Genomic DNA, 10,359 nt, shown 5'->3' on the forward strand with positions numbered 1-10,359 from the left:
TAGCATCACACATTATTTAAAAAGGTTGAGTCCAATCCTGATTTTGTAAAATGGATGCTGAAATTAGCGCTTGTTTTAAATGATTAAAGTCTTCGATATATTTTTCATTGAAAATGAATTCAATGTCTTTCATCAGAAGGCTGGTCAGGGGTTTTATTATTTAGAGAAATCTTTTATAGAGCGTCGGTAAAAATCCGTGTGTGCAAGAAAACATCGGACTTCTCTAACAGTCTTAGGAGGGTTAAGGTTTTCTATCACTTCTATCTTTTCTTTGTTGACCTCAATGCCTCTTTCAGATATTATATGTCCTAACACTATGCCTTCTTTAACCATAAAGTGGCACTTCTCCCAGTTTAATACAAGGTTAACTTCTACGCATCTTTCTAGGATTTTCTCAAGATTAATGAGCCAATTCTCAAACTCAAACCCACATACCGAGAAATCATCCATGAACACTTCCAAAATTCCGTCGAGATAATCTGGGAAGATTGACATCATAGATCGTTGGAAAGTAGCTGGCGCATTGCAGAGTCCAAACGACATTCGTGTGTAAGCAAATGTTCTGTAAGGACATGTGAAGGTTGTTTTCTCTTGATCATCGGGGTGTATAGGTATTTGGAAAAATCTAGAATATCCATCCAGATAACAAAAGTAAGAGTGTATGGCAAGACGCTCAACCATTTGATCTATGAATGGAAGGGGAAATGTTCTTTCCTAGTTGCCTTATTGAGTTTCCTATAGTCTATGCACATACACCATCCGCCTTCTATACGTTTAGCCACATGCTCGCCCTTCTCGTTATGCACGACTGTGATGCCTCCTTTTTTGGGTACCACATGTACAGGACTTACCCATTTACTATCGGAGATCTGATAGATTATACTAGCTTCTAGCAGTTTAAGGACTTCCTTCTTTACCACCTCACCCATTACATGGTTGATTCTTCTCTGATGTTCTTTGGAAGGTTTTGATTCCTCCTCTAGCAAGATCCCGTGCATACACACGGATAAGCTTATACCTTTTAAATCAGAGATGTTGTATCCTAAGGCAGAGGGGTATCTTCGTAAAACATTCAAGAGTTGGTTTGTCTCGTCTTGGTTTAAGGTGGCACTAACTATTATTGGGCGGTTCATTTCTTTATCCAAAAACTCGTATCTTAGGTTCTTGGGAAATTTCTTAAGTTTTTGAGCTGGTTTTTGAAAGTTTGGTGAAAGGTCTGGAGTAAGGGCCAAACATTCGTTAGTGTGAGGTTTTGTTTCCTTTAGCTCGTCATCCTTTTCATTCGGGTTTGAAAATGGTTCGATCATAGGTTCTTCTTGATCAAATTCCCTTATGCATTCATCTATGATATCAATCGCGTAACATGCGTCTCCTATGATTGGTGCCATCAGGAACTTTGAAAGAATAAACTCTATCTTTTCATCTCCTACTTCGAAAGTTAATTTTCCTCTTTTAACATCTATTATAGCTGCGACTGTTGATAAAAATGGTCTACCTAAAAGGATAGGGATATCGTCGTCTTCCTTGATATCCATGACCACAAAGTCTGTCGGGAAATAAAGTTGACTGATCCTAACGGGGATGTCTTCTAATATGCCTATAGGACACTTAACAGATCTATCGGCTAATTGGAGGGACATCTTAGTTGGTTTTAATTCTCCTAAGTTTAACCTTTTACACACAGCTAAGGGCATTAAACTCAGACTAGCGCCTAAGTCTAGGAAAGCTTTGTTGATCTCATGACTCCCTAGAATGCAAGGTATAGAAAAACTCTCAGGGTCTTTCTCCTTCTTAGCAAGTTTATTCTCGGAAATAAAGTTGCATTCCAAGGGTTTGGGATCATCAAGCCTACGCTTGTTGGTTAAGATGTCTTTGAGAAATTTGGCGTAAGATGGAATTTTGGGTGATGGCTTCGGTGAAAGGAATCTCTACATGAAGATATGGGATTGATGGTTTGTACGGGGGTGGTGGTTTGTAAGTTTTTTCCTTGGCTTCTCCTTCTTGGTTGGTTTGTTTTTTGGGTTCCACTGGTTCCCCTCCTTGGTTGGTAGGTATATTTTCTTTAGAAGCTTTGGACTCGCTCATTGCTGGGTTATAAGGTCCTTCGTAAGCGGTTCCACTTCGTAATGTGATAGCGTTAGCTTGCCCTCGAGGGTTGAGTTGAGGTTGTCCAGAGAATTATCCTCCAGGTGTAGTTTGTGGGGCTTGGTTTTGTGCTACCTGTGAGATCTGGGTTTCAAGCATCTTATTGTGAGTAATTATCTGATCAACCTTAGTCCCTAATTTCGTTATCAGTTTGTTTACGTGAATGTTCTGGTTTAGGAATTCTTTATTTTGCTGAGTCTGGCCTGATATAAAGTTCTCCATGATCTTCTCAAGGTTAGGCTTCTGGGGCACAACTTGTATAGGTTGATTTGGTTTTTGGGCTTGAAAACCTTGTGGTCTTTGAGGTGAAATTTTTTGGATAGGGTTCTGGTTTTTATAGGAAACATTCGGGTGATTCTTCCATCCAGGGTTGTAAGTGTTTGAAAATGGGTTACCTTGGGCGTAATTCACTTGGTCGGTGTTCAGGTCGTTCAAAAGGTTACATTCCGCTGATTCGTGTCCTTTAGATCCACAAAGTTCACACTTTGTGTGGACTACCGCTGCGGTGTTAGAGTTTGTAAAAATATGTTTGACCTTAAGGGCTAAAGCGTCCATTTTCACTTGCATCATGTCCATAGAACTTATCTCATGTATTCCACCTTGGGTCTCCTTTTTCTCTACTGATGCTCGTTCAGTTCCCCATTGGTAATGGTTTTGGGCGATATCCTTAATTAGGTCACAAGCTTCAGGGTAAGGTTTGTTCATCGATGCGCCACCAGCGGCAACGTCGATGCTCATCTTTGTGTTATAATGGAGTCCATTGTATAAGGTATGAACGATCAGCCATTGTTCTAGGCCATGGTATGGACAAACTCTTAACAGCTCCTTGTATCTCCCCCAAGCTTCAAAAAGTGATTCTCCTTGGTTTTGAGTAAATCTAGTTATTTGGTTTCGAAGAACAACAGTCTTATTAGGGGGAAAATATCTAGCAAGGAATACTCTCCTAATGTCTTCCCAGGTAGTTATTGAGTTAGCTGGAAGTGAATCTAACCACGAACGTGCTCTATCTCTAAGGGAGAAAGGAAATAATCTTAAAAGAATCGCATTAGGTGAAGCACCGTTGGATTTAAAGGTGTCGACGAGTTGGATAAAGACTTTTAAATTTTCATTTGGATTCTCAGTAGTGAGACCCGCGAGTGCATGAATCACGTCAGAGTAATATAAAAGATTATCGATCCCACAGAGACCAAATCATCAATCTATCGATTACTATTGTTACGATGTTTATCTAAGGTGGTACAAATGAGATATTGATGTCGCAAAATAACAGTAAATAAAGAAAATGATAAATACAATGTAGATAAAGATAGGCTTGAATGTATTTCACGTCAGTTAAACGATGCTTCGATTGTCTAAATAGAACTACTTATGAGGAAATATTTTCTACTCTTGAAAAGAATCCATTTAACAGGAACTGTCGCTTTCGCGTATTCAGAACCGAGTTTACCCTTAAATTAAGGCCTTTTATTGTCACTTATAAAAGGTGTGCATAACGCTAAAGTAGTAAAACTATTTTTAAGAAAAAAGACGCGTAAGCTTAGTTGAAAAGTGATTTTGAATCGGAAAGTTTACCCAAGGAGTTTCCTAATTTTAAATCTATCAACACGTCCGAAAACAGTTTCATAAATCGTTTTTCCTTAAAGTGATAAAAATTCCTAGTTAACTAAGCCAGGGTGCTTTCACAATCCTTAAGTAGTTAAAATTAACCAAGTTTGTTTCAGAAAACTCGAATTAAAAATCAAAACAGCCCCTAAAGCATTTCTACAGATGCAATATGTGAAACATCTCTTTAACCGCGATCCTTACATTCTAACATTTGAAAGATTTAGCCAGACATTGTAATACAATCAAATACAATGATATTGAACATGATGAAAAAAAGTTTAGAGTGTAAGGCGTGAAGAACAAGTAAAGCGTGTAAAACAATTAAAATGAGCAATAAAGATAATGGCGAGAAAATTAAATAAAGTAAAGACAATGGCAGGAAATTAAATAAAGTAAAGACAATAGCAGGAAATTAAATAAAGTAAAGCATGACAAGGAATTAAATAAAGTAAGGCATGGCAAGTAAAATAAAAAGGCGATAAAATTAGAACCTGCTCCAAACGGAGGCTTTAAATCTGGTACAAGGAAGTAAATGAACCTTTGACTTTGAAAATAAAGATGACAACAAAATCAAAATGCTCCAACTCAATTACACTAAGGTGCGATAACCCCTCGATGTGACGGATTACCGCTTTTACAGATGATATTATAGTCTTAGTGTTATAAACTAAGTTGGGTGATTTGGAAGTGAACTAGAATGACCTATTTATAGAGGAACTCAATAGCATGCAAAGACCAGGATGCCCTTTAAGTGCTCTTTAGTGGAAATGTGGAATTCAAAGGTGGCACCCACCACCCCTCCATGGCGCCCGCCATGTGAGTAAATGGGGAAGTTCATGGGATCGTGGAAGTTTCCTCCAGGTTGATGGATGATGTGTCATGGCTTCTCCTATAGCGGCCGCTATGTAGAACGCCACGAGTACAATATTTGCCAAAAACCCTAATTTTTTGGTCTTTTTGCTTCGTTTATTCTACAAAGGTCCTGAAAGAGCTAAATACCTAAAAAAAACAAAAAAGAAATCATAACACAAGAAAAATGATAATAAAGACCTAATAAACATGTGCAATTCGAGTAAAATACGCGGTGTGATTCAGTGTTATCAACAAGGTCACCTCTCTAACCACACGAGGCTTGACCTTCTCATCAAATGCTTTCTTCATTCTCTGCTGGTACAACTGACCATGGCACATGGCGGTCAACCTCTTCTCTTCAATCAAATTCAACTGATCATACCTGGTCTGACACCATTCAGCTTCTGTCAACTTGGCTTCCATCAAGACTCGCAATGATGGGATCTCAACCTCTACGGGGAGCATAACTTCCATACCATAAACAAGTGAGAAAGGGGTTGCCCCTGTTGAGGTGCGGATGTATGTACGATACCCATGCAAGGCAAATGGGAGCATCTCATGCCAATCCTTGTTTGTCAAAACCATTTTCTGAATGATCTTCTTAATGTTCTTGCTCGCAGCTTCAACAGCCCCATTCATCTTAGGTCTGTAGGGAGAAGAATTATGATGTGCAATCTTGAAGTCTTTGCAAAGAGCTTCCACCATATTATTATTCAAGTTCGGTCCATTGTCAGTAATGATCTTACTTGGCACATCATACCGGCATATAATCTGATTCTTGATAAACCTCACAACAACTTGCTTGGTTACATTTGCATACGATGCTGCTTCAACCCACTTCGTGAAGTAATCAATAGCCACCAAAATTACGCGACGTCCATTCTAAGCTTTAGGGTCAATCATGCCAATCATATCAATTCCCCACATGGAGAAGGGCCATGGAGAGGAAATGACATTCGACAGTATCGGAGGAACATGAATCTTATCTACATATATTTGACACTTGTGGCATTTCTTCACAAACTTGCAACAGTCAGATTCCATTATTAGCCAATAGTAACATGCTCTCAACATCTTCTTAGCCATAGCAAGTCCATTGGAATGAGTACCAAAGGAGCTTCATGGACTTCAGTCATCAACAGGTCTGCTTTGTGTCTATCCACGCATCTGAGCAAAACCATATCAAAAATTCTTTTGTACAGCACATCATCATTCAGGTAGAAGTTGCCAGCCAATCTTCTCAAAGTCTTCTTATCTTTCAAAGATGCCCCATATGGGTAGATCTGACTTTCGAGAAAATATTTGATATCAAAATACCATGGTTTTTCATCTTTGACTTCTTCAACAACAAACACATGAGATGGCCTATCAAGACACATCACAGTCAAATTAGGGACTTTATTCCAGAACTTCACCATAATCATTGAAGCCAACATTGTAAGAGCATCTACCATCCGGTTTTCATCTCGAGGGATATGATGAAACTCAACCTTTATAAATAAAGTTGAAATTCTCCTTGCATAATCTATATACGGTATCAAACCGGGTTGATTCGTCTCCCATTCACCTTTGATTTGATTCATAACCAAAGTTGAATCTCCATCGACGTCAAGATTTTTGATTCTGAGATCAATGGCCTCTTCAAGCCCCATAATGCAAGCTTCATACTCAGCCATATTGTTCGTACATTTGAAAGTCAATCTAGATGTAAATGGAAAATGAGTGCCTTGAGGAGTAATAATCATTGCCCCAATGCCATTACCATATTGATTAACAGCTCCATCAAATACCATGCCCCAATGGGAACCAGGTTCTGGCCTTTCTTCAAGCAATGGTTCATCACAATATTTCATTTTTAGGTACAAAATCTCATCATCAGGAAAATCGTATTGCGCTGACTGATAATATTGAATTGGTTGGTGATCCAGATGGTCAGCCAAGACACTACCTTTGATAGCTTTTTGAGATCGGTATTCGATATCATACTCAGATAATAACATATGCCAACGGGAAATCCTCCCAGTTAAAGAAGGCTTCTCAAAAGTATACTTGATTGGATCCATTTTGGATATTAACCAAGTAGTATGATCCAACATATACTGGCACAGAGGCTTAGCAGTCCATGCCAATGCACAACAAGTCTTTTCAAGCATAGAATACCGAGTCTCACAGTTGGTGAATTTCTTACTGAGGTAGTAAATAACATATTCTTTGTTTCCAATTTCATCTTGCTGACCAAGAACACAACCCATACTTTCATCAAGCACAGTCAAATACATGATCAAAGGTCTTCCTTCAACGGGCGGAGACAGAATTTGGGGCTCAAGTATATACTCTTTGATAATGTAAAAAGCTTTCTGGAAATCTTCGGTCCAATCACAAGACTGATCTCTCCGAAAAAGATTGAATATAGGCGCACATGTGGTAGTCATATGCGATATGAATCTCGAGATATAATTCAAGCGGCCGAGGAAACCTCTGACTTGATTCTCAGTTTTGTGTGCAGACATGTCTTGTATTGCTTTGACCTAGGCAGGATCAACTTCAATACCCTTCTCACTGACAATAAATCCCAACAACTTATCAAAACGAACACCTAAAGTACACTTATTGGGATTCAACCGAAGTTTCTACTTCCTCCAAAGCTGAAATAACTTCAACAAATGCTCAACATGCTCTTCTTCATCACTTGATTTAACAATCATATCATCAACATAGACTTCGATCTCTTTATGCATCATATCATGAAAAAGAGTGGTCATAGCTCTTTGGTACATTGCACTAACATTATTTAAACCGAAAGGTATCACTCTGTAACAGAATGTTCCCCGAGGGGTAATGAATGTGGTCTTCTCCATATCTTCAGGTGCCATTTTGATCTGATTATAACCAGAAAAATTGTCCATAAAAGAAAAGACTTTAAATTTAGGTGTATTTTCTACCAACATATCAACGTGTGGCAGAGGGAAATCATCTTTCGGACTAGCTTTGTTCAAATCTCTATAATCAACACACATATGTACTTTTCCATCCTTCTTCAGAAAATGCACAATATTGGCCACCCACTGCGGATACTCAGGGTAACAAGAAAACCAGCATCAATTTGCTTATGCACTTCTTCTTTGATCTTTATTGCCATATCAGGACGAGTCTTTCTCAAGTTTTGCTTGACTGGCGGGCACTCTGGCTTCAAAGGCAATCTATGCTCCATAATCTCAGAATCCAAACCAGGCCTGTCTTGATAGGACCAAGCAAACACATCGGAATATTCTCAAAGAAGATTAATCAACCCCTTCTTAACCTCTGGACACAGTTGAGACCCAATCTCGACTTCCTTCATATCATCTTCGGAACCCAAGTTGACTAACTCAATCTGCTCTTCGAACGACTGAATGACTTTTTCCTCATGCTTAAGTAGACGGAATAATTCATCAGATACCTCTTCATCATTAGCCTCTTCCTCAGCCTCAAACACAGAGAATTCAAAGTTTGGAGAGGGAGTAGGATCGTTGTATTCAATGGGTTTGGGAACCAACCTGCATAATGATTTGATATTTTGATTTTAGAGAAGTGAATTACGACCAAATATTATGCAGATGAACAATTATTATTTATTTATGTTTTTTGTGATTACCATTTTCAGAAAAGCAAAAAGTAAAAATAAAACATCATAGATGTAGATGAATAGAATTATATTTTATTATTGATAATTGAGAAATGCCTAACAAAGTTCACTTCTTCCTTAGGCATAGGAGAAGTTTTTTCTTAAAACATGAAAAACAATTTACTTAGAGCGACGGACAATAACAGGAACATCAACAACGACCTAATTGTTGCAAGTCTGGCCATGTGTCATAAAGTTAGCGCAAGCTTCATCTTCATCATCCTCAATTACAATAATTGAGTGTTGTTCATTACCATGAATGAACCCTCCACTAAGGAAACTTGGTTGTACTTCTCCATCTTTGTTACTGAACGACCCATGTTGAAATCCCAATCTGGCTCTATTCTTGTTCTCTACAACTTCTACCATACGACCCCACTGATCTGTACAGCATGCCTCAATAGCTTTCTGAGCATCTTTGAAAGAAGACATGGGTGCCCCAGTTTTCTTCACCTCAGCAATAGACAAGGCTTGGAATGGAGTCTCAACCTCCTCATCAGATTCAACATATGTAAAAGATGACAGATGGCTCACCAAGAGTGCTTTCTCTCCACCAATAACGACAAGCTTGTCGTTCTTCACAAATTTTAATTTCTGGTGCAGAGTAGACGTTACAGCTCCAACTTCATGAATCCATGGCCTTCCCAATAAACAGTTATAGGTTGGGTGGATATCCATTACTTGAAATGAAATCTGAAAATCACTCGGACCTATCTTGACTGGAAGGTCCACTTCTCCAATGACGGTTTTTCGAGAACCATCAAACGCTTTAACGATCACGCCACTATACCTCATCGTGGCGCCTTGATAGGATAACCTGGGCAGAGTCGATTTCGGGAGTACATTCAGAGAAAAACTGGTATCAACCAGCACATTGGACAATGCATCCTCCTTGCAGTTCATCGAAATATGGAGCGCCAGATTTTAAAACCCCAATTTTGACCCTAAGATCCCTCATGGCATCATAACATGGCATTTGCATAGCCTCAAGGATCATAAGCATGCTTGAATTGTATATCATTTCTTTTCTCATTTTATTTACTAACCAAAAGCACAAAAATATGTCACTAACATTTTTTGTTTGTAGCTTGAGCAGTCACAAGGTCAAAAGCTTCTAGGAGATCCTTTGTGAAATGATATGGTCAAGAGAAGATGAAAGCAAACATGGTAATGGTTCCCAAAGCTCTCATCCATCAAATATTCCTCCCAAGTATCTCAATTCATCATTTTGATCAAAGCAATTCAAGGGGTTTGAGTTTTGTTTCCCAAGGAAACCCTAATTCATATGATCATCAACAATGCCTTGCTCATGAAGCAACCTCAACCCATGGTCAAATAAAATCAAGGGAAGTCCTTTAATTAATCATTTCATTCATATTTGAACTTATTTGAGTGTCCTCAATCATCAATTCATCAAGATATGAGTTGTGGACTTGAGAAGTTGATCAGTCAAGTCATTTGACTATTTTGAAATGCACTAAGACCTAAATTTTTATGTGTTGATCAAATGGAGATGCCCCCAAGAGAAAAAATGTTCTTAATGAGAATATGAACAGCTTTCATTTTCATAAACATTTTATTTGAAGCTTGGAAGGTCATCATCCATTCCAAGACATTATAGGTCATTTTGACTTAAACCCTAATTTTGGGTCAACTTCCCAAGAACATAACTCATTCATTTTTCATGGTTTTGAGGTGCGACTAAATGCATTGGAAATATTATTGTGTCCACTTCAAATGTTATGTTGAGCAAAATTGCAAAATCTCAAAATAAATACATGTGATAATGCAAAACATTATAGGTCACTTTGGGACAAATGCATTGAAATGTGAAAAAGTCCAACTTCAAGTGCCCATAACTTCTTCATTAAAAATCTAAATGATGCAAAATGTAAGTCCAAATTGATTGCCTTGAAAGTATCTACAACTTCCATGTTAAAGATTTTGTCATTTGGAGCTTGCATCATTGAGAAAGAAGGGCTTGAACATTGGCCAAATTTGGAAACTTCACAAATGCATGTTTTGCACCCTACACTTCAAGCTCAAATTTCATCAATTTCCAAGGCCCAATTGGAGTTTTGATCAACATAGCA

At 38.3% G+C, this 10,359-nt stretch overlaps 1 non-coding gene across 1 annotated transcript; it reads left to right on the top strand.

The window, feature by feature from the left end:
• Nucleotides 1–2,938: 2,938 nt before the first annotated feature.
• On the top strand, nucleotides 2,939–3,045 carry LOC127109222 (small nucleolar RNA R71). The gene has a single exon (XR_007796559.1). It is a non-coding gene; the product is annotated as a small nucleolar RNA R71 (small nucleolar RNA).
• The last annotated feature ends 7,314 nt before the right edge of the window (nucleotides 3,046–10,359 follow it).

The sequence above is a fragment of the Lathyrus oleraceus genome, chromosome 7 (assembly GCF_024323335.1).
Source record: "Lathyrus oleraceus cultivar Zhongwan6 chromosome 7, CAAS_Psat_ZW6_1.0, whole genome shotgun sequence".
NCBI classification, from domain to species: Eukaryota; Viridiplantae; Streptophyta; class Magnoliopsida; order Fabales; family Fabaceae; genus Lathyrus; species Lathyrus oleraceus.